Here is a 25,904-nt window from a genome sequence, read left to right as displayed (position 1 = left end):
ACAGAGAGATGCAGACAGAGAGGCGAGGAAGAGAGAGAACAGAGAGATGCAGACAGAAAGCAGCGAGGAAGGGAGAGAACAGAGAGATGCAGACAGAAAGCAGCGAGGAAGAGAGAGAACAGAGAGATGTAGACAGAAAGCAGCGAGGGAGAGAGAACAGATAGATGCAGACAGAGAGCAGCGTGGGAGAGAGAACAGATAGATGCAGACAGAGAGCAGCGAGGGAGAGAGAACAGAGAGATGCAGACAGAGAGCAGCGAGGGAGAGAGAACAGATAGATGCAGACAGAGAGCAGCGAAGGAGAGAGAACAGATAGATGCAGACAGAGAGCAGCGAGGAAGAGAGAGAACAGATAGATGCAGACAGAGAGCAGCGAGGGAGAGAGAACAGATAGATGCAGACAGAGAGCAGCGAAGGAGAGAGAACAGATAGATGCAGACAGAGAGCAGCGAGGGAGAGAGAACAGATAGATGCAGACAGAGAACAGCGAGGGAGAGAGAACAGAGATGCAGACAGAGAGCAGCGAGGAAGAGAGAGAACAGATAAATGCAGACAGAGAGCAGCGAGTGAGAGAGAACAGATAGATGCAGACAGAGAGCAGCGAGGGAGAGAGATCAGAGATGCAGACAGAGAGCAGCGAGGAAGAGAGAGAACAGATAGATGCAGACAGATAGGTGAGGAAGAGAGAGAACAGATAGATGCAGACAGAGAGCAGCGAAGGAGAGAGAGAGTGTGAGAGGCCTATCTCCTTGCCTCCTGTGGTGAGTGTGACAGAGAAGATTGGCAAGGATTTTAATGTAATGCAGTACCCGTCTATACCCACTATCAAGATAGGGTCCAGCCAATCCCTGGCAGCCGATAGCCCTGGCACGGATCAGCCTAACACACACACAGCACTGTGTCAGCCCAGTGGTACAAAGCGGTCCATACTGTAGACACACATTATGTTCATTAATAGTGCCCCAGTCAGCCTGGTTGAGATGATAGTGGGCTTCTTATGCACACCATTTCTCCATTACTCTCACTGTTAATGGGCTCTAGAGGGCGGCTGCTTTCCCTGAGCTTTGTCCCAGATAGTCTATTCAGTGTTTCAGCAATACCAACACATTACATTATCAGCATTAGTTAATTATACAGTATTCCACACTTCTGCATTTATGATACTTTACCAAAGAGCCATCCACACTAATGCCTCCAGTGATGAACGGTGATGCAGGTAATAACCTAAGTTTATCTACGGAGCAACACAAAGTCTGGCGCTAATCTCCCTGACGACGGGAAAAAAATTAAAATGAAATAAACCAAAACTTTGACAAGCAAAACATCACATGTGATAACTGCTTCAGTGATCATCCTAAATTTACATAAAGAGAAAGGAGGAAAATAGAACATTTAGAGCCTCGACTTAATTTAGAGGCAGGGATTTCCATATTCATGAGGTTAAAAGATGTGAACTTAAGCACCCGGTTCCTCCTGTGTCAGGAGCACCAACCGTGGATCCTCCAGCCGTGGTTCCTCCAGCCGTGGATCCTCCAGCAGAAAACACTAACAATTAGGCTAGCCTGTCAGGTGTAGCGGTAATTGGACAGGAGGGGTGTGTGTGTGTGTGTGTGTGTGTGTGTGTGTGTGTGTAGTTAGGGTTATCTGTGCAATGGGATTGGGGTCCTTCAACTCCTGGTGTATTGTGGGTAGGAATGGAGGCTAAGTATGTGAACTTCTCAAGAACAAAAAAATTACTGAACATCTTTGAGAGGGAGAAAGAGTGAACCATAAAGACTCCGGTTTCTTATGTGTCTACATTTGTGGGTTCAGTTGAGAAGGAATAAGATATGGTGGATTCCTCTACTGGGGCCTGAACCCAATGGTTTATAGGTCTATCTAAGCTTGTCATATAAAGATACACACCATCACCCTTCCTCACCGTCTCACTGAAGCACATATCATTCTGGAGTCTGGTTGTTCCATGTACTCCTGTGTGTTCTGGATCAAAGTTACCGCAACTTTGATGGTTAACCTAAATATTGATATGATCATATATGAGATATGATTTGTGGGTTATGACTGTGGCTGAGGCCTGAAGACTTGTAGAGCAACCACAGACCACAGCTTTAGGGTTACTGGACCCCCACAGACCACAACTTCAGGGTTACTGGACCCCCAAAGACCACAGCTTTAGGGTTACTGGACCCCCATAGACCACAACTTCAGGGTTACTGGATCCCACAGACTTCCCTGGAAGGCTCTACAACAGAGCCCAGTGTCTGCAGTGCTGTCTGTGCTCTGACTGATTTGTCGCTTCTTGGAAACCAGAGAACTAAAGACCCTGTCCTTCTCCTTCGGAGAACTCTTGTGTTGTTTCCTCTCTACCTCATATTTATTGATGAGGGGACTCCTTTTTGTACTTCCAGAGGCAACAATCTTGCTTACTGTGCGCCAATCAATAATTCACAGTGTCTTAAAGACACCTTCCAATGTGCTGTTGACTGTTGGCTCCAGTACGGCACAAACACCTTAATTACAAAGCTGGCTGGAGAAACACAAGAAAAACATTTCTGCTGTGCTACTCAGGACGGTTGGATCCATCTTGGATTTTATGTGCAATTTTTTTTATTTTAAACACGGCCTCTGAAGCACCTGCCTGTGTATAGGCCGAATGAGCAGTCATAATGTATTATAAGACATTATATGCCTTCATAACAGCCCAAGGCTCCTTGTTCAAGTGTTATAAGCATTTCTAACACCCTGGACAAATGCAAAGAGACAGACAAAGAGGCTGCAGTGTGCGGTCTAGGAGAGTCTCTAGGTGTGGCCTCACAGGACACTCCCTCAGCCCTTCTCCAGTGATAGCAGCTAGAGCTGCACATGAATAGGCTGTGAACAGAGTCAACAGCGGTCAGACATACAGACTGCTTTTCAATTACCTGACGGTTAACCTTACCTACCCAGAGGTCCCCGACGTCACAGCACACTAAAATAAATAAATAAATAAAAAGCAGCACTATGTCTTGTCAGTATCCTTCTCTCTCCATCTCCATCTCTCCCCTCTCTGTCACTCTCTGATCGGTCTCTTTCTCAACACTCCTCTCTTTCATCTCCAACTTTTATATCTGTCATCAATATTTTAACATTCATACTGGTATATCGGTGTGTGTGTGTGTGTGTCTGCCAATGGAAAAAAACGAATCATTCCAATCCCTCTTGTCACCTAGGAGACCATGAAAATTCCTACCATGCATCTCTCTATCCCCCCTCCATTTATTCATTTCCTCCTTGGCTGGGATTGACACCTGACGCTAGCTCATCACAATGGTACACGGTTGCGGGACACTCCGGAACGATGGCTCCCATTTCCCAGACTGTCGGAATTTGCATAATCACTGTAATATCCCAAAACGGCCGGGTTGATTCCTGCGCATGACGCTGTCAATCATCATAAGAGGGAATCAGGCATCCCACTCAGATACAGAAACACACAGCACAGACCACAGACAGACAGGCTAACTAAAGCTAAATCACTGACTCTGACTGAGGTAAACACACAGCTCCACAAACCAAGACTAGACAAAACTCTTACAATATTTAACAATGACGGTGTTGTACTAATATTAATATGAACGTCCTTGTGCATACTGTTCACCATGGTGAGGAGACCCTAGTGTAATGATAGAGGGAGGGACTGACCTGTCGGTGTGGGCTGACCACCAGGCTAGTGTGGTGGATAGGATAAGGGCTGGGACCAGGGCTCTAAAGTGCAACCATTTTGGTCGCATATGCTCTAAAACATTTTCCTGTGTGACCTGGAATTTTATTTTGGGGGCACCAGTGTGACTACCAAAAAAACGGAATCACCCAGAACAATTGTTATGATTCGGCTTTGCTGTGCCGCTGCCTCCGAGTGCCATACTCGCCAGCACGGAGAGCAAATCAAGTACACCTATGGTCCTACAGCTGGTCAATCGGATGGCTCAGATTCCCGTGTCTGCAGTTTCCTCGATGCACAACCAAATTGATACTGTGAACCATAACTAGAGAGCAAAGAGCTGCTGTTTTTATGAGTCAGTTCACGTTTACAGTTTTATTCAATACTGTAACCACTTTTTATTGAACACTTTTATACGCCATTAAATGAGCTTCTCCCTTCTTCCACTCGCATTTCAACCAGCACTGCAGCTGCAAAGAATGAGCAGCAAAGTGTATTGAAATGCTTGCATTGTTATTATTAGTGGCTTGTGTCTATTTTTATATGGAGGAATATTTCACTTCCACTGGTCATAGGAGTAACATGAATATGAGCATGAGACTCGAGTTTCACCATCAGCTGGAAGACGTCCCCTTTTTGGTCACAGTCAGTCTCAACGGAGGGAGGGAGAGCAGAGGGATGGTGAGAGGTGGACCCTCTGCTGCCCCCCCGCTGAAGCTGACCATCAGATGGAGGCACCATCAGTCCATGAAATAAAAAAAAGCACTTTATTAAAATGTATGCTCACTCAGCTGGTCCTCACAAGTAATACAACAACTGATCTAGAACCGGTGTGATCATAAACCATACGTTTTGAAATATCATTTAAATCATCTGAGAAGAACAACACTGGCAGGGCAATTCAAGCATAGCCAATACGCAGTGATAATGGTATTGTGCCTATAGCCTACTGCACAAACCTCATTGCCACAGAACTGCTTTTAATAGGTTATTGTTGGATAGGTTTACGTTTAAGTAATGTTCAAAAAAATAAAGGGAACACTTAAACAACACAATGTAACTCCAAGTCAATCACACTTCTGTGAAATCAAACTGTCCACTTAGGAAGCAACACTGATTGACAATAAATGTCACATGCTGTTGTGCAAATGGAATAGACAACAGGTGGAAATTATAGGCATTTAGCAAGACACCCCCAATAAAGGAGTGGTCCTGCAGATGATAACCACAGACCACTTCTCAGTTCCTATGCTTCCTGGCTGATGTTTTGTCACTTCTGAATGCTGGCGGTGCTTTCACTCTAGTGGTAGCATGAGACGGAGTCTACAACCCACACAAGTGGCTCAGGTAGTGCAGCTCATCCAGGATGGCACATCAATGTGAGCTGTGGCAAGAAGGTTTGCTGTGTCTGTCAGCATAGAGTCCAGAGCATGGAGGCGCTACCAGGAGACAGGCCAGTACATCAGGAGACGTGGAGGGGACCGTAGGAGGGCAACAACCCAGCAGCAGGACTGCTACCTCCGCCTTTGTGCAAGGAGGAGCAGGAGGAGCACTGCCAGAGCCCTGCAAAATGACCTCCAGTAGGCCACAAATCTCTGCTCAAACGGTCAGAAACAGACTCCATGAGGGTGGTATGAGGGCCCGACGTCCACAGGTGGGGGTTGTGCTTATAGCCCAACACCGTGCAGGACGTTTGGTATTTGCCAGAGAACACCAAGATTGGCAAATTCGCCACTGGCGCCCTGTGCTCTTCACAGATGAATTAATGACCATCAGGTCAGGGTACTGTGTTTAACTAGGGGACAGAGTTCTTAATGACCATCAGATCATGGTCCTGTGTTTAACTAGGGGACAGAGTTCTTAATGACCATCAGGTCAGGGTACTGTGTTTAACTAGGGGACAGAGTTCTTAATGACCATCAGATCATGGTCCTGTGTTTAACTAGGGGACAGAGTTCTTAATGACCATCAGGTCAGGGTACTGTGTTTAACTAGGGGACAGAGTTCTTAATGACCATCAGATCATGGTCCTGTGTTTAACTAGGGGACAGAGTTCTTAATGACCATCAGGTCACTGGTTTAACTGTTCTTAATGACCATCAGGTCAGGGTACTGTGTTTAACTAGGGGACAGAGTTCTTAATGACCATCAGATCATGGTCCTGTGTTTAACTAGGGGACAGAGTTCTTAATGACCATCAGGTCAGGGTACTGTGTTTAACTAGGGGACAGAGTTCTTAATGACCATCAGGTCAGGGTACTGTGTTTAACTAGGGGACAGAGTTCTTAATGACCATCAGATCATGGTCCTGTGTTTAACTAGGGGACAGAGTTCTTAATGACCATCAGGTCAGGGTACTGTGTTTAACTAGGGGACAGAGTTCTTAATGACCATCAGGTCAGGGTACTGTGTTTAACTAAAGGACAGAGTTCTTAATGACCATCAGGTCAGGGTCCTGTGTTTAACTAAGGGACAGAGTTCTTAATGACCATCAGGTCAGGGTCCTGTGTTTAACTAAGGGACAGAGTTCTTAATGACCATCAGGTCATGGTCCTGTGTTTAACTAGGGGACAGAGTTCTTCCTGTCCAGGTCACATGATAAAGAAACACTCTGGGCCCTACTTGTGTCATATACACCACCTGCAACCAGAGCACTCTATCCATCCTCTGTGTTATCAGTTCATCTCTCTATCCTCGACACATCCCTCACTCCTCCCTTGTCATCTTCTTAATCATCAACTCACCTGTTCCCGTTTAAAACCCGGACCCTTTGGGCCCTTCAGAACCATCGTTCTAGTGCAATTAAGCGTCTAACGATAGAAAAATAGAACAATGCATAATGAATGGTGTGCAAGCTGTTTGCCAACCCATCGGTGTGTGTGTGTGTGTGTGCATGCGTGTGTGTATGTGTGGAAATTCCTATTAGACACTTTTTGTCAAATAATTTCATTAGACTCTAGTTTGCATTCAAATCCATCTGGCTAGACTGGCGCTCCTTCCTAGCAGAGAGGCAACGGCCATGCACGCACACATACATTGCCACGCACGCACACACATTGCCATTAGAGACTGGCGCAGTGCAAGCAGAGAGAAAACGACCACGCACACATTGCCATTAGAGACTGGCACAGTGCTAGCAGATAGGAGAGAAGTGGCTGTCTTAATTAGGCTGCAGGTTCATCTAAATGAAAGCTCTGGCTTCCAAACCAATGACTAGCAGGCCACAGTGCTTTCTTTAATTACACAACAAAAACAATGACAAGACACCATTTGACTTAACAGGAAACACCCATTATTTTCCTTGCGTTGTTTTTAATAACATTGATATTGATCTCGTTATTTATTTCTATGACTGGCTGCTAAGTGTTTAATATTTATGGTTGAACAGACGCCCACGGATTAATCTTAGTGCTGCAAAAACCTTCCCCTAGAAAAAAACACAATATTTGTGAATATGCAGCGTTGGTGAAATAGAAGAGAGTGCAGTCCTGGAACACAATGGGGCAGATAAAGACCTGTGTCAAAGTGGGTTTCCATTATAGAACATTTACAATTACTAGAATGGACATCCACATTCAAATCAACGTTCCATGATGATCACGTAGAAATAGTGTCCTAGAACTGTTCTGATGTGCAAATTGCAGCTCGTCTGTGGTGGTCAGACCCAGCCATAGGATGAGTGGGGCTCTACCCAACGTGCACCCAGTGGATCAGAACAATTCTGGAACACACGGAGCGGTTTTCTTGAACACGGTTTAAGCCCTGAACAAAAATCATACTGAATGGAGAATCTCCATTGAAAGAGCATTTTAGTCTAGGACTACGCCTAATGTGTGTCTGAGAAACCGATACTATATTGCTATGTAATGTGACTCAGCCCCAGCTCCATGTTAACAAGGGGAGCTCTACCCAGCGTGGAAACAGTGATGTGTGCAGCCATGTGGAACCAAGGGGCATGGCGAGGTCTTCCCACACTACCACTTATCTACTAATTACCTGTCTGACTGACTGTCTGACGGTCTGTCTGTCTGTCTGTGGGTGCGTGTCTTTCTGTCTGTGGAGCAGAGCACCAGGGGGCCACTCTGTCATTAAGTTAATATTTACTCTCTGGACTGAGGGACTAGGAGAACCAGCACGCCCACTGCCCATTCACCCACCCACCCGCACACTGGCATGTCTGCCAGCCAGCAGCCACTCCAAGCCCATTGACTGTTACCATGGTAACTATCAGTGCCAGAGAGAGAGAGGGGGTTTGCGAGGAGGGAAAGGTAAGGCGGTAGAATTGTTTCACTGCTTTCATACTGTAAGTGAACGACTAATAGCTTGTCAAGGCTACAAATGTATCTGTGTGTGCGTATATATATGTGTGTGCGTATATATATATATATATATATATATATATATATATACACAACTCCCATTAAAAACATGCAGTGGATGTACACTGCATGTTTTTAATGGGAATTGTGACAACAGCAGACCCATAAATCAAAACAATGTTTATTTGTTGCGTACACAGACCAGCAGATGTTAAAGCAGGTGCAGGGAAATGGTTGTTTCTAGCTCCAGCAGTGCACTCAGTTCTTAACAGTACAATACTACTACGAGGAATGTATGTACAGCAGTAATTATGTAGGATGAGCTGAGGAGAATACAGTATGTACATATAAAGTAAGTTATCAATTAGCTTAATTTCTCAGAGATCAAATTCAATTTCAACAGAATAATATTGTAGGAATGCTAATCTTCTCTCTATCGAACTACAACAACGATTTCACACATATAAGCAAACAGTGAGAAACAAACACTGGTGTGATATGTCTGTGGGAGGGAATAAATAGTAAGGTCTGTTAGAAAGTTGTTTCAGATGACAAGAATGTATGAGGATCATGTAAATAAATCCTGCTTATTTACCCTGAGGTCTCCAGAGAGCTAACTTTATAGTACCTGTGAACTTTAATGGAGTTAATGGAGTTTTAATACACTTACTATACACTTACTCCACACTAGCAGAAACAGAATGTCATTTCATGAAATTGTATTTCATCCAAAGCTCTACAGTCTGGGTAGATAGAGAAGCAAGGCTGGTTGGTGGGAGTATGCAGGGGGTAAGGATAATATTGTTGAGCCTCTGCCAGTCCATCCTCATTAAAAGTGTGTGTGTGCCCTCTCTCTCACAAGGAAACAAATGCACGCATACATGCACACACACACACACACATACACACACACACACCTCCAGATTAACTGGTATTGACCTAATTTCTCAAGATTCACATCTCACCCCCTCGATTTCTCTCTCTCTCTCGCTCGGTCTCTCTCTCTGCTTTCATCTCACCATCCTTAAGTACCAGGAGGTTTATGAACCTCTAAAGTCTAAGCTCTTTTGGATTTGCTAGATATGCTTGTTCTTGGCAACCTTTTCAGCCTAGTCCTTCCTCTCTCTGTCTACCTCTCCCCCACCTCTCACCCCCTCCATCAGTGAGGGGCTCACTAGATGGGAAGGAGTTTAGCCTACATCCTTCACAAATCCCATTCCTTCTCCTTCTCTACATTCTGTTTCACACACGCAACGTTGACTCACACATACAGTCAAATGCTCTGGGGAAAATAATGACTAATAATGAAAATATATACTTAATGAAGTGAATATAAAACAAGGGAGAAGTAGCAGGAAATATGAATGATTTTACCATTGAGAGAATACACACCTGGTTAACAGAGGTATTGACAAATACATTAAAGACAAGAACAAACTCATTTACAGGCCACTCGCTGAGGCAAACAACCTAATTGGTTGATTTGCTGGGGAGCTGTTACAATTGGAAATCGGATTGGACAATTGACTAATCATTTTAATTGAAAGAAAACATCTGATTGGTTATGTCACTACGAGCATAACAAGTGGCAATCTAATTGGTTTAGTTACTCAATAACAACATTATATTCATCATCTTCATTTTGTGAGTGGCAAGTTAAACCTGACCACGGACGCATTTCAAATATGAGTTAGTCTCAACTCATGCCAATCACATTTCCAATATATCCAGCCGTCTTGTTAATTGGAGAAAACAGAGTAGCTTTTGTAACTAGCATTGGGCTCTTATTTGAACACTTTGAATTGGGAGAGCACTTTAAGAGGTTGACTAAAGTACTGCTGGGTAATGTTGAAAGCATCTCCTCTTCTCTCCCTCCCTCCGCGTTAAAATACAAGCACCACCTTCAAGGGCACAAATACAGTAGACAATAAACAGGATATGAATTTGGTATTTTACAGTACTACTTACTGCAGTCACCATGGCAAATACAACTAAGGCTGCCGAGAACAAGGAATCAGGAACATGGAGGGGGGTAGTATAGACGAGGGAGAGAAAGAGATAAGATATGGAGACCAAAAGAACACACACAAACCCTCCTAAAATAATGTCAACCAAGTAGCCACACACTGACCTCTCAGCCATTGTAATCCTTGGGCGGACCGCCTAAGTGTTTTTTTTGGGTCATTTAAGTCCTAACAGTTAATAAAAAAATAAATATATATATATATATATATATATATATATACAGTGGGGAGAACAAGTATTTGATACACTGCCGATTTTGCAGACCTCTACATGCTTTGTAAGCAGGAAAACCTGCAAAATCGGCAGTGTTTCAAATACTTGTTCTCCCCACTGTATATAACTTTCGGGATAGAAAAACCCTTTAAACGTAACTTAGACTATAAACAGAAAGTATGTAGAAAATGGAACCAAATGGACCCATATACAGTGGGGAGAACATATACTGCAATTGTGTACGTTTCCATGTGATTCACGGACACTATATAGTCTCCTACTCTTCACTGCAGAATGCCAGATGTATGACTCCAGATGTATGACTCCAGATGTATGACTCCAGATGTATGACTCCAGATGTATGACTCCAGATGTATGACTCCAGATGTATGACTGAAGTCTGTGTTGTGACCTGACCCTAACTGAGCCCAAAGTACAGTGTGAGGAGACCAGCTGTAAAGTGCCGTTATTGGTCCTGTGGATCTCTGTCCCAGACACTGCTATTGGCCCTGTGAATCTCTGTCCTAGACACTGGTATTGGCCGTGTGGATCTGTCCCAGACACTGTCATTGGCCCTGTGGATCTCTGTCCCAGACACTGGTATTGGCCGTGTGGATCTGTCCCAGACACGGGTATTGGCCGTGTGGATCTCTGTCCCAGACATGGGCATTGGCCCTGTGGATCTCTGTCCCAGACACGGGCATTGGCCCTGTGGATCTCTGTCCCAGACACGGGCATTGGCCCTGTGGATCTCTGTCCCAGACACTGGCATTGGCTGTGTGGATCTCTGTCCCAGATAGACAACATCAACAATAGACTATCTCCTGTTATCTCCCTCTGCTTTGTAAACCCTGCTACTCTATACAGCCATAAGCTGCTATGACAGATGCCCTTTTCACATACTGAGCCTATCGAGCCAAACAGAGCCAAGCTGTGCTGGGCTAGCCTGTTTACAATGGACAATGTAAAGAAAGAGATCTGAGCCAGAACAGTATAGTTGGGGTTGGCACTATAGTCTGTGTGTGTGTCTGTGGTTGGCACTACAGTGGGTACAGTTACATGAAAACTTGAACGGACGTCAAAACGCAATCTTTAACAAGAGATTACAATTATTTCCCCCAATAGTGTAAAACCGACTTTACAAAGATTATCCAATTACCTGACAGGTTTTAATTTATTTGATTTAACTAGGCAAGCCAGTTAAGAACAAATTCTAATTGAAGGACTACCAAGAGGCAAAAGGCCTCCTGTGGCTGGGATAAAAAATTAATAAAAATAGGACAAAACAAACATCACGACAAGAGACAACACAACACTACATAAAGAGAGACCTAAGACGACAACAGCACGACAGGTGTGGCATATCAAGAAGATGATTAAACAGCATGATCATTACACAGGTGCACCTTGTGCTGGGGACTTGCCAAGTTACAGTTGAATTCAGAAGTTAACATACATTTAGGTTAGAGTCATTAAAACTCGTTTTTCAACCACACCACACATTTCTTGTTAACAAACTATAGTTTTGGCAAGTCGGTTAGGGCATCTACTTTGTGCATGACAAGTAATTTTTCCAACAATTGTTTACAAACAGATTATTTCACTTATAATTCAGTGTATCACAATTCCAGTGGGAAACTTCTGATAGGCTAATTGACTTAATTTGAGTCAATTGCAGGTGTACCTGTGGATGTTTTTTAAGGCCTACAGTCAAACTCAGTGCCTTTTTGCTTGACATCATGGGAAAATCAAAAGAAATCAGCCAAGACCTCAGAAAATAAATTGTAGACATTCACAAGTCTGGTTCATCCTTGGGAGCAATTTCCAAATGCCTGAAAGTACCACGTTCATTTGTACAAACAACAGTACGCAAGTATAAACACCATGGGACCACGCAGCCGCCATACTGCTCAGGAAGGAGATGCGTTCTGTCTCCTAGAGATGAACATACTTTGGTGCGAAAAGTGCATATCAATCAATGAACAGCAGCAAAGGACGTTGTGAAGATGCTGAAGGAAACAGATACAAAAATATCTATATCCACAGTAAAACGAGTCCTATATAGACACTCCCTGAAAGGCCACTTTTTGGTGAAATGTCCTCTGGTCTGATGAAACAAAAATAGAACTGTTTGGCCATAATGACCATTGTTATGTTTGGAGGAAAAAGGGGGAGGCTTGCAAGCCGAAGAACACCATCCCAAATGTGAAGCACGGGGTTGACAGCATCATGTTGTTGGAGTGCTTTGCTGCAGGAGAGACTGGTGCACTTCACAAAATAGATGGCTTCATGAGGGACGAAACTTATGTGGATATATTGAAGCAAAATCTCAAGACATCAGCCCGGAAGTTTGGTCGCAAATGGGTCTTCCAAATGGACAATGATCCCAAGCATACTTCCAAAGTTGTGGCAAAATGGCTTAAGGGCAACAAAGTCAAGGTATTGGAGTGGACATCACAAAGCCCTGACCTCAATCCTATAGAACCTTTGTGGGCAGAACTGAAAAAGCGTGTGCGAGAAAGGAGGCAGTTACACCATCCCTGTCAGGAGGAATGGGCCAAAGTTCACCCAACTTATTGTGGGAAGCTTGTGGAAGGCTACCTGAAACATTTGACCCAAGTTAAACCATTTAAAGGCAATGCTACCAAATACTAATTGAGTGTTTTTAAACTTCTGACCCACTTAGAATGTGATGAAAGAAATCAAAGAAATATACTATTATTCCGACATTTCACATTCTTAAAATAAAGTGGTGATCCTAACTGACCAAAAATAGGGAATTTGTACTAGGATTAAATGTCAGGAATCATGAAAAGCTGAGTTTAAATGTCCTTGGCTAAGGTGTATGTAAACTTCCAACTTCAACTGTAAATAAAATTGCAAAAAGAATAAATGAAATGTCACTCTAAAATGTGCGATTTTGTCACACAACACAATGCCACAGATGGCAAGTTGAGGGAGCGTGCAATTGGCATGCTGACTGCAGGAATATCCACCAGAGATGTTGCCAGATAACTGAATGTCCATGTCTCTACTACAAGCCGCCTCCAACGTCGTTTTAGCTAATTTGGCATTACGCCCAACCGGCCTCACAGCCACAGACTGTCACGAATATTACCGAAGGTGACTCCCCTTCTTGTTCGGGTGGCGCTCGGCGGTCGTCGTCGCCGGTCTACTAGCTGCCACCGATCCTTTGTTCTGTGTTCGTTTGGTTTTGTCTAATTGGTTTCACCTGTTCCTTGTTTGGTTGTTAGGGTGGGGTTATTTAAGTTTGTTCAGCCCGCTTCTGTTTGTGCGGGCTTGTTCATCTATATGTGTGAGAGTGGTTAGTGTTTTTATTTGGGTTTCTCGCTGTCCTTGTATTTTCACGATAGGGTACTTTTGTTCTGTAGTTATACCTGGTTTGGTATACTATTTTTGTTCCTGTGATTATTTTTGGACATTAAAGCGTGATTTTCCCGCATCCTTTGATCTCTGCGCCTGACTCCACACCTATTCACTCATTGAGCGTTACACAGACCACGTGTAACCACACAACCCCAGGACCTCAACAAGCTTCTTCACCTGCGGGATCGTCTGAGAACAGCCACCCGGACAGCTGATGAAACTGGGTGTTCACAGCCAAAGAATTTCTGCACAAACGGTCAGAAAACGTCTCAGGGAAGCTCATCTGCATGCTCGTTGTCCTCACTAGGGTCACTGGCTGCAGTTCGGCGTTGTAACCGACTTCAGTGGGCAGATCTGTACACAATTCCTGGAAGCTGAAAATGTCATAGTTCTTCCATGGCCTGCATATTCACCAGACACGCGTACGACAACGTGTTCCAGTTTCTGCAAATATCCAGCAACTTCGCACAGCCATTGAAGAGGAGTAGAACAACATTCCACAGGCCATAATCAACAGCCTGATCAACTCTATGTGAAGGAGATGTGTCGAACTGCATGAGGCAAATGGTGTTAACACCAGATACTGACTGGTTTTCTGATCCACGTCCCTACAAAATGGTATATCATACACTGCATTTGAGAAATAATGGGAAAGTAATTCTGCTTTGAAAGTTGATAAACTTGCAACCTCACTTTTGAGAAAATTGCCTTTGAATGTTTTGGTACCTACAGGAGAGCTCTTCTTTATCTACACCCATTCAGCATCGTTCACACCCTCTTAAGCTTCAGCCCCACCCATCTCCTTTAAGGATTGAGCCGAGCAGTCTGTCCTAAAAACAGCAGTCAAGCACCCAAGCTAACTGGCTAACATTGGCTACCTTGCTAGCTACTTCCAGATGAGAGAACAGCTCACAGACCATTTTACTCACCCTAGCAGAGCTGGTTAGGCTGTTTTTATGTTATCTGACACTGCCCATATTCAATGGGTGTTGAGAATTCTGCACTCTGGCACACTCAGATGAGAGTGACTGAAATCGGAGTAGATAGCCAGAGCAAATTTACCAGCTACGTCTATCATCAGTTGTCGTAGTGACATTATATTGAAAAGGTTACTTGCATACTGGAGTCTTTTGTTAAGACATGTAGCTAGCTAGGTAAACAATGAACCATACACCATACTCCCATGATGTTACTACCCTGCATGAGGTAGGTAACTACCCTGCATGAGCAGATAGCTAACCAAACAGGTTCAATGTTAGCTAGCTAACATTAGGCTATAACTAGCAAACAAATGGCTCTGAGATATGAATAATAAGAACATACACGTAACGTTAGCTAGCTAACAGTACACTAACTTGAATTGAAAACGACTTAGTCAAAATTAGAAATATGTGCTAGCTAGACTACCTTACCAGTATACATCATTGGTGGATGCTTCTCCCTGTCACAGATGCCATGGTTGCCCCATAGTTTGAAGATTAAATAAAATTTACGTGAAAAATAACAAACGGGATGATCCACTCCACTCTTGTCCTGCTGCAGTAGAACAGCACCAGCACCTCTGGCACTAGCATCTACCTCAAGTTTGAACGGTTGTTCAAAATCTGGAGCAGCAAGTACAGGTGTACTACATAAGAGTGCTTTCGCTGATTCAAAAGCTCTCTTACAATCAGGGGACCACACAAATGATCTAGCCGGACTAAGCAAATCGGTCAATGGAGCAACTACCGCAGATACATTTTTACAGAAGCTACGGTAGTAGCCAACCATCCCTAAAAAGCGGCGTAGCTCTCGTCTGGTGGTAGGTGCAGGGAATGCAGTTATAGCCAAGACCTTGGCATCAACAAGGCGCACCTGTCCATGGCCAACCGCTTTACCGAGATAGGTAACAGTAGCCTTCTTTGATTCTTTCTTGGGCTGTTTGTCAGAGGTGATCAGCTTCTCAGAGGTATCACACAATCCATCCTCTTGATCATCCTCTTTGAACAGAACAGTGTTTGACAAATCTATCACGTCACTCTCTTGTCGTGCCTGAGCACGAGTGACAGCACAAGCGGGGAACACATGTGGATAACTCTGTGCCAACTCATTCGAGAGAGAGTGGTCACTTTTATCCAATATGGGTACTACCTTTCCTCCGGCAATATCGTTACCCATTATAAAGGTCACACCTTTCACTGGCAACATAGGACGTACCCCCACTCTGAATATTCCACTGATTAACTCAGAGTGTACTTTCACAAAGTGCAATGGCACTGGGACAAAACCCATTTCAATACCCTGCACTAACACACTGGAACCACAGTATGTATCGTCAGATAAGGGCAACACATCAGACAATATAAACGACTGCACCGCACCAGTATCTCGAAGGATTTTAACCGGTCGCTGAGACGCGTCGTCATTCGTTAGGGACACAAACCCCTCGAAAATGAATGGTTCATAACTGCGGTCGGGGACTGAGACTTTCAAACTGCAGTTACCCTGAGGCACCTGTTTTGTTGCAGACCTCACAACCGTACGAATTAGAGCAACACCTGTTGGCGGCTTGGCACGAAGAGGCATCCCTTGTTTGCGTTTTAGCAGGAAACAATCATTAATCATATGTCCCACTTTATGACAATAGAAACAGGGACGCTCATTCTTCTGGCATGCTTGATATACTACTGCTGGTCGACTAGGGCTAAAAGTAGGAAACTCAGTGGCTCTACTCTCAGTTTGAGCCGAAAACACACTCTTGTGCGTCAACACAAACTCGTCTGCCAACACAGACGCTTCTGCCAGGGAGGATACTTTCTGTTTGTTTAGGTAAACTACAATGCATTCGGGTAAGCAATTTTTAAACTCTTCCAACAAGATTAACTCCCGGAGAGAGTTGAAATCAGTTACCTTACTAGCAGCATGCCATTTATCAAACAGATTTCCCTTGTCTCTAGCAAATTCCACATAAGTCTTACTAGAAGACTTTCTATGAGACCTAAATCTCTGTCGGTATGCCTCAGGCACAAGCTCATAGGCACGAAGAACAGTAGCTTTGACTGTCCTCCAGAGGTATCGCTGACAAAATCTCTTGGGCTTTACCAGTTAATTTACACTGAAGTAATAGGCACCATACCTCTTCAGGCCATTTCAATGCTACGGCTATACGCTCAAATACACAAAAATAGGAGTCAACCTCTGACTCTCTGAACAAAGGTACTAAGGCAATCTGCCTACTAATGTCAAACGTGTTTGAGGACACAGCAGGTGAGGACGGCTCACAAACAGGCACAGTAGGACCGGAGGCTAGCCTCGCTGTCTCTGCCTCCAGTTCCATCTGGCGCATTTTAAACGTCATCTGCCGCTGTTCTCGTTCTTTTTCTGCCTCAATTTTACACATCTCCAAATCTAAATGTCGCTGTTCTCGTTCTGCCTCAATTTTACACATCTCCAACTGGAGAGTCTCTCGCCTAATTTGGGCTCTCTCTTCCGCCTCCAGTTGTAACTGTGCTATAAGGACATCCCTCCTGGCATCACCATTTGAAAGTGGGGAGAGTGGATCAAAACGGGACAATGTGGCTGGTGTTTTAGCCTCGCCCTCATTATCAGACACCAATGGGCTTACAGGAGCAGCAACATCCCCTACAGGGGTAGTAGGCTCAGGCAGCGGTAACACAAGCACCTGCTCTTCCAACAATACATTTAACACCAGCTTTTTAACCTCCGACTTAACTACATTCTGTGGAATCGATACTGAATAATGGTCAGCCAAGGTCATTAAATCAACTCTACGACATTTATCAAAAACCTCCCACCTCAATCTCTCTGTAAATGCCATGTATGTAGATCTCTGTGTTTCACTCTCTCTTTGTGTCTTAACCTCTCTTTTGTTTGAGCACCTCCAAATCACTTTGTCATCTCCTGTGAGTATTGTTTTTGGTTATGGTGTTTGTGTTTGATTGCTGGTGGGAAAAGGGGAAACCAAGACAAGTCGCCCATGGGCATACACTACCCGTAGGTAGACTTTGTTAAAAACACTAGTTAGAACTGGGCGGACCACCCACTGTATTTTTGGTTAGTTAGTTAGCTGTTGTTAAAATAGGCTAGTCTAGCTTAGGGGTGTTTTGGATGCTTATTGTTTCTTTCCTTGGGTCCAGCTCAGCCCCTTTTCCTGCTCCCCCCATTACCGTGTGTTTTACAATAAACCCTGAGTTTGACGGTATAATTTCAGTTATCGTGGTTATTTCGTTCACACTTTTACTTTGTCACAATTATAATTTGCATGAGTTATGTTACGGGTCTCATTACCATCCCCCCCTAGACTGTCGGGCCAAAAGGGATTCGTAACATTGCGTTTACATTTTTGTTCAGTGTATTTGGTCTAAGTTTTACTTTGAAGACAATTGTCATGACATTGGCCTGGGGGGGTTGGTTTATGTCAGTCATAAATACCTCTTCCCCCCTCTTTCCTCTCTACCCTACTGAGGTTACATTTGCAAAACCCTTGGTTAACATAGAGATTCTGGGAATGTCAGAATGTGGGGGGAAATGAACTATATTCTGGTAATCTGAACAATTGAACATGTGCGGTGGTACTTAATGAATATGATCTCAGTTCGGTTGTCATCTGAGACATTCTCATCAATGATAAGATGACACAAACTCTACAGTGGAAAGTCTACACATCAGAGTTATCAGATTATCACAGATTCACAGTGTCTCCTGACCCCTCGTGTCTCAGCCTCCAGTATTTATGCTGCAGTAGTTTGTGTCGGGGGGCTAGGGTCAGTTTGTTATATCTGGAGTACTTCTCCTGTCCTATCCGGTGTCCTGTGTGAATTTAAGTGTGCTCTCTCTAATTCTCTCTCTCTCTTTCTTTCTCTCTCTCGAAGAGACCTGAGCCCTAGGACCATGCCTCAGGACTATCTGACATGATGACTCCTTGCTGTCCCCAGTCCATCTGGCCGTGCTGCTGCTCCAGTTTCAACTGTTCTGCCTTATTATTATTGGACCATGCTGGTCATTTATGAACATTTGAACATCTTGGCCATGTTCTGTTATAATCTCCACCCGGCACAGCCAGAAGAGGACTGGCCACCCCACATAGCCTGGTTCCTCTCTAGGTTTCTTCCTAGGTTTTGGCCTTTCTAGGGAGTTTTTCCTAGCCACCGTGCTTCTACACCTGCATTGCTTGCTGTTTGGGGTTTTAGGCTGGGTTTCTGTACAGCACTTTGAGATAGCAGCTGATGTACGAAGGGCTATATAAATACATTTGATTTGATTTGATTTAACATAACTTCCTGTTCCAATGAGGTAGGATGACGGTCCTTTGTCAGAATGGTTCAGAAAAAAAACCTACAGAACGAAGCCAACATCAGCATGAGCTTTGGTTGCGAATGGTATGAACTTTGAACTCTTATTCACGACAGAAGGGATACCTCCTAGCCGTTGAGTTAGCGACCGCAGCTGCAAACGCAGGTTAGGAAGGAACAGACAGAGTATCCCATCTACCACACAACGACGTGACTACAACTTATCCAAGTGACCACCAGAGACATTCTTCAAAGGACAGAGGACTCGGTTGGCCACACGGTCTTCCATCTACCACCATCCTACTGAAGCGCAGCTCAGAGTAAATATTTATTGCATTTTCCTTTTCCAAATGGGCGGTAATTTAGAATGCATAAGATACTGTATTTTCGATAGCACAGCTTCTTCCCTTTGTTCCCCCAGTCTCCCGCTCTTTCACTCAACCCAGCCCCTTTTCCTCTGTGTAACAAGCTGTCATATCTGTTCCGCCCACTAGGGACGTTTTCCTTTATGACGTAATTTGTAATCAAGTTATGATTTAATTATGTGTATGTGAATTCTGTGTGATTAGTTTGGTATTTAGTAAATAAATAATTAAACCCAATTTGTATTGCTGATTCAACTTGTTAGCCAGGGTTCTTGCAGATAACCAAGAATTTACAACTTTCAGATTATGAGACTGATATTGACTGCTATTGATGTAAAATATTACTAGATCTTTCAGAAGATAACAGCTCTATAAATATTATTTCGTGGTGCCCAACTCTCTAGTTAATTACATTTACATGATTAGCTCAATCAGGTGATATTAATTAATTACGGAGAAATTATTTTATAGAATAGCATGTTTTAGCAATTAATCCGGCATAGCCAAAGACACTACACAATGTTCATTTGCTTTGACTCTAGTTTTCCATTTGCACATGAGCATTTGTGGAGCATAACAAAAGAGAAACCAAGCCAAGCATCAAACAGTTCTCCCTAAATTCCTTTTTCCCTCTGTGTCTCACTCAATCAATTGCTTTGTGACTGCTCCCTCTACACACACGTGCCGTTAGGCCTACAAAAATAAATGCCTATAAAAACGGATCTAACTGATGAGATACACAAGCTACATTCCATGCCAAATGACGACTGTTTTATTACAAATAAAAAATGTACTGGTTGACTTAAGTATAGGAAATGTGTGTTCCAACAACGAGATGCAGTTTTGGAATAATTGCGTCCCGTCTAATTTCCGTTTAGGCTACTTTGCGGTTGTCACTAGTTACAACAGCCAACAAGTCAAAATTGGCTATATCGTAAAAAAATTCAAACACTTGTTTTTTTGGTCATAATTTAAGGTTAGGGTTAGGCATAAGGAGTGTGCAGTGTGGTGCATTTGCAGTGTGGTTAAGGTTAGGTTTAAGGGATAGGTTTAGAAATGGGCGGGGTTAATGACTTTGTTGCTCTTATAGGACCAGGGCACAAATAATAATATAATAATCAATAATTTTGCTCTTTATTTAACCATCTTACATATAAAACCTTATTTGTTGATCGAAAATTGTGAATAACTCACCACAGATTAAAGGGTGTGCTTGAAAGGATGCACATAACTCCGCAATGTTGGGTTGTATTGGAGAGAGTCTCAGTCTTAAATCATTTCCCCCACACAGTCTGTGCCTGTATTTCGTTTTCATGCTAGTGAGGGCCGAGAATCCACTCTCACATAGGTACGTGGTTGCAAAGGGCATCAGTGGACTGGAGGCAGGGCATGAAAGGGATAACGAATCCAGTTGTTTGTGTCATCATTTCGGGAAAGTACCTGCATAATTTCGCACCCAACTCAAGTGCTTCACTATAACACATTTGACATAGTCCGTAAGCTTGAGTTCATTTGCACACAAAAAATCATACAATGATGGAAATACATGTGTGTTGTCCTTGTTAATGCAGACAGAGAATTGCTCCAACTTCTTAATCATAGCCTCAATTTTGTCCCGCACATTAAATATAGTTGGAGAGTCCCTGTAATCCTAGGCTCAGATCATTCAGGCGAGAAAAAACATCACCCAGATAGACCAGTAGTGTGAGAAACTTGTCATCATGCAAGCAGTCAGACAAGTGAAAATTATGGTCAGTTAAAGACAACTGTAAGCGAGTCTCGCAGCTAAAACAAAATGTGTCAATACTTTACCCCTTGATAACCAACACACTTCTGTATGTTGTAAAAGCGGCCCATATCAATGCATAATGCAGAAAATACACAAGAGATCAGGGACCTTGCTTTAACAAAGTTAACCATTTTCACTGTAGTGTCCAAAACGTCTTTCAAGCAGACAGGCATTCCATTGGCAGCAAGAGCCTCTCAGTGGTTATAGCAGTGTACCCAAGTGGCGTCAGGAGAAACTGCTTGCACGCACGTTACCACTCCACTACGTCTCCCCGTCATGGCTTTTGCGCCATCAGTACAGATACCAACACATCTTGACCACCAAAGTCTGATGGATTTGATGTCACAAAGCTGTCCAGTACTTTAAAAATATCCTCTCCTGTTGTCCTGGTTTCCAGAAGAGGATGTCTTCCTGAACTGATGCCCCATAAACGTAACAGACATATACCAGGAGCTATGCCAGTCCCGCCACGTCTGTTGACTCATCCAGCTGTAACGCATAGCATTCACTGGCTTGTATGTGAAGCAGTAATTGTTTCAAAACATCTCCTGCCATGTCACCGATGCATCGTGAAACAGAGTTGTTTGATGAAGCAATTGTCTGACTAGTTTTTTGGCTTTTCCCCCAGCATTGTCCCAGACATATCCGCAGCAGCAGGAAGAATTAAGTCCTCCACAATAGTATGAGGCTTGCCTGTCCTAGCCACTCAGTAGCTCATCAAATAAGACGCTTCTAGCCCCTTCTTATTAACGGTATCTGTTGCTTTTATAAATGTCTTACTACTCAAAAGTCATCTTTATTCTCGCTCAAAAAACTCCAGTGGTTTATTTTTCAAAGTGTTATGTTTCGTTTCTAACTGCGCAAGAGTGAAGGTTTCCCGCTAGAGAGTAACGGTTAATGTGATTGGATGTTAATTATTTGACATTTGTGTTGTTATTTCGCTGAACACAAGACGGTTTCATTTTATTTTTGGCAGTGAAACGAGGCTACTCAGGTGATTAAAAAAACTCACCCAAATATATAGTTGGAAAATATAACTACTACATGAAAAAGTGTTTTGTTTAAAAAAAATGTGAAACACATTTTAATTTGGCATATCACCGACGGCATTGCGCGTTCCCCTGGGGGAACCCAAATTGGCATACCTGGCCTAGGCTATCTTCATTGTAAAGGGATTAAACACTGTTTCCTATGCTAGTTCAATGAACCACAAACAATTAATGAAAATGCACCTGTGGAACGGTCGTTAAGACACTAACAGCTTACAGACGGTAGGCAATCAAGGTCACAGTTATGAAAACTTAGGACACTAAAGAGGCCTTTCTACTGATTCCGAAAAACAAAACAAAATAAAGAAGCCCAGCGTCCCTGCTCATCTGCGTGAACGTGCCTTAGGCATGCTGCAAGGAGGCATGAAGACTGCGGATGTGGCCAGGGCAATAAAATTGCAATGTCCGTACTGTGAGACACCTAAGACAGCGCTACAGGGAGACAGGATGGACATCTGATCGTCCTCGCAGTGGCAGACGTGTAACAACACCTGCACAGGATTGGTACATCCGAACATCACACATGCAGGACAGGTATAGGATGGGAACAACAACTGCCTGAGTTACACCAGGAATGCACAATCCCTCCATCAGCGCTCAGACTGTCCGCAATAGGCTGAGAGAGGCTGGGCAGAGGGCTTGTAGGCCTGTTGTAAGGCAGGTCCTCACCAGACATCACTGGCAACAACGTCGCCTATGGGCACAAACCCACCGTCGCTGGATCAGACAGGACTGGCAAAAAGTGCTCTTCACTGACGAGTCGCGGTTTTGTCTCACCAGGGGTGATGGTCGGATTCACGTTTATCGTCGAAGGAATTAGCGTTACACTGAGGCCTTTACTCTGGAGCGGGATCGTTCTGTGCATGATTTCCTGCAAGACAGGAATGTCAGTGTTCTGCCACGGCCAGCGAAGAGCCCAGATCTCAATCCCATTGAGCACGTCTGGAACCTGTTGGATCGGAGGGTGAGGGCTTAGGGCCATTCCCCCCATAAATGTCTGGAAACTTGCAGGTGCCTTAGTGGAAGAGTGGGGTAACATCTCACAGCAAGAATTTCCAAATCTGGTGCAGTCCATGAGGAGGAGATGCACTGCAGTACTTAATGCAGCTGGTGGCCACACCAGATACTGACTGCTACTTTTGATTTTGACCACCCCTTTGTTCAGGGACACATTATTCAATTTCTGTTAGTCACATGTCTGTGGAACTTATTCAGTTTATGTCTCAGTTGTTGAATCTTGTTATGTTCATACAAATATTTACAAATGTTAAGTTTTCTGAAAATAAACGCAGTTGACAGTGAGAAGACGTTTCTTTTCTTGCTGAGTTTATATGAGGCAATTTGGCAATTAGTTATCTATAATGGTTATGATTAATTGTTGAGCACTGTTGGCATATAGATGAATGCAAACATACACTACTTGATTAAAAGTATGTGGACACCTGCTTGTCGAACATCTCATTCCAAAATAATGGGCATTAATATGGAGTTGGTCCCCCCTTTGCTGCTATAACAGCCTCCACTTGCCTGGGAAGGCTTTCCACTAGATGTTGTAACATTGCTATGGGGACTTGCTTCCATACAGCCACAAAAGCATTAGTGAAGTAGGGCACTGATGTCGGGCATTAGGCCTGGCTCGCAGTCGGCGTTCCAGTTCATCCCAAAGGTGTTCGATGGGGTTGAGGTCAGGGCTCTGTGCAGGCCAGTCAAGTTCTTCCACACCGATCTCGACAAACCATTTCTGTATGGACCTCGCTTTGTGCTGATAGGACATTGTCATGCTGACAGGAAAGAGCCTTCCCCAAACTGTTGCCACAAAGTTGGAAGCACAGAATCATCTAGAATGTCATTTTAAGCTTTAGCATTAAGATTTCCCCTCAATGGAACTAAGGCCCCTAGCTCGAACCAAGAAAAACAGCCCCAGACCATTATATTCCTCATCCACCAAACTTTACAGTTGGCACTGCATTCGGGCAGTTAGCGTTCTCCTGGCATCCGCCAAATCCAGATTTATCCGTCGGACTGCCAGATGGTGAAGTGTGATTCATCACTCCAGAGCAAAAGTTTCCACTGCGCCAATGACTGTGAGCTTACACTACTCCCGCCAAAAAAACAGTCACATTACTCTTGCAAAATCATTTTAAAATACACTGCTATAACTTTGATTAAGTTGTTAATAATTAATGTCCTAATTATTCAAAAGATTGTTCAGAACACCCGGTGTTTAAATCGGCGTATGCTTAATATGACTTTGACCTAACGCCACGTAAAGTGTTTACATGACATTTGCCATAACCGACCTACTGTCATAATCCGTTTAATATCGATGTATTAGTGCAAGTAAACATGCTCAGTGTGAACAGGGTACAGAGCTACTGTAATCCAGAGAGCCGAGCTGAGAGACAACCACTGAGAGGCGCTAGAGAACAGTTGTGAGGCAGAACACAACTCCACTCTGGACCAAATGAGCATAGGGAAAGCCTACGCAGAAACTGTGTGCGTGCGTGCGCACCCGTGTGTGTTTGTACAGTGCCTGAGTATGCAGAATCTCCCCTTTAGTTAGCTGCATGTCTCCAGTGAGCTCTTTGACAGCAATGCCCAGTGGCTCCAACCGCTTACTGAAGTAGTTCGTCATCTCTGCTGCCAGGGCCTTCATAGGAGCTACATACACTATCTACAGAGGGAGAGAGAGAGATGGAGGGAAGAGAGGGAGCAAGTAGGAGAGAAGAGAGAGAAAGAGGGAGGGAGAGAGAGATGGAGGGAAGGGAGGGAGCGAGTAGGAGAGAAGAGAGAGAAAGAGGGAGGGAGAGAGAGATGGAGGGGAGAGGGAGCGAGTAGGAGAGAAGAGAGAGATGGAGGAAAGGGAGGAAGCGAGTAGGAGAGAAGAGAGAAAGAGGGAGGGAGAGAGATAGGGGGAAGAGAGGGAGGGAGTAGGAGAGTAGAGAGAGAAAGAGGGAGGGGAGAGATAGGGAGCGAGTAGGAGAGTAGAGAGAGAAAGAGGGAGGGAGAGAGATAGGGGGAAGAGAGGGAGCGAGTAGGAGAGTAGAGAGAGAAGGAGGGAGGGAGAGAGATAGGGGGAAGAGAGGGAGCGAGTAGGAGAGTACAGAGAGAAAGAGGGAGGGAGATAAATATATAGAGAGAAAAGGGAGAACAGTGTGCAGGGAGGGGGAGAAAGAGAGAAAGAAAGTGAGAGGAAGTGAAAGGTCACGGTCATGATAAATGAGTGTACAGCAGAGTATCACTTGTTCCCTGGCAACCAGCATAAATCACTATTTATTGAAAAATATGAAACAGGCCACTTAGATTAAGAAAAGTTTAATGGAGATGTACTGTATGAGAAAGTGGCAATACTCGCTGGCTGGCATTGGGTGTGTGGTGTTAGAATGTGTGTGTATTAGAACATGTGTGTGTGTGTGTGTGTGTGAGTGGGGGGCGTGGCTTTATAAGGACAACCAATAATACATGTGTTCTACTGTATGTTTGTATGTCTCGCTCACACACACACACAGCTGAGTGGTACCTTGAACTCATGCTTTTTGATGAGGTGCTGTCTGATCTCATGGAGGACTGTCAGCATGGCGATGTTGGTCTTGCCGGCCCCGGTGGGGAAACAGATGAGCAGGTTCTCATTGGTGTTGTAGGCTGTCTCAAACACTATGGACTGGATCCTGTTCAGACGCTGCATCCCCTTAAACACCAACTAACCAACCTGGGGGGAATGAAAGAGGGAGAGAGAGAGAGAGAGAGAAACAGAGAGCGAGAGAGA

At 44.0% G+C, this 25,904-nt stretch overlaps 1 pseudogene; it reads right to left on the bottom strand.

Annotated features, from left to right (window-relative positions):
* LOC112245017 overlaps positions 1 to 25,904 on the bottom strand; it is a 181,748-nt pseudogene that overhangs the window by 76,107 nt on the left and 79,737 nt on the right.

The sequence above is a fragment of the Oncorhynchus tshawytscha genome, linkage group LG03, assembly GCF_018296145.1.
Source record: "Oncorhynchus tshawytscha isolate Ot180627B linkage group LG03, Otsh_v2.0, whole genome shotgun sequence".
Classification (NCBI taxonomy): Eukaryota; Metazoa; Chordata; class Actinopteri; order Salmoniformes; family Salmonidae; genus Oncorhynchus; species Oncorhynchus tshawytscha.
This window is presented reverse-complemented; position numbering and strand designations above follow the sequence as displayed.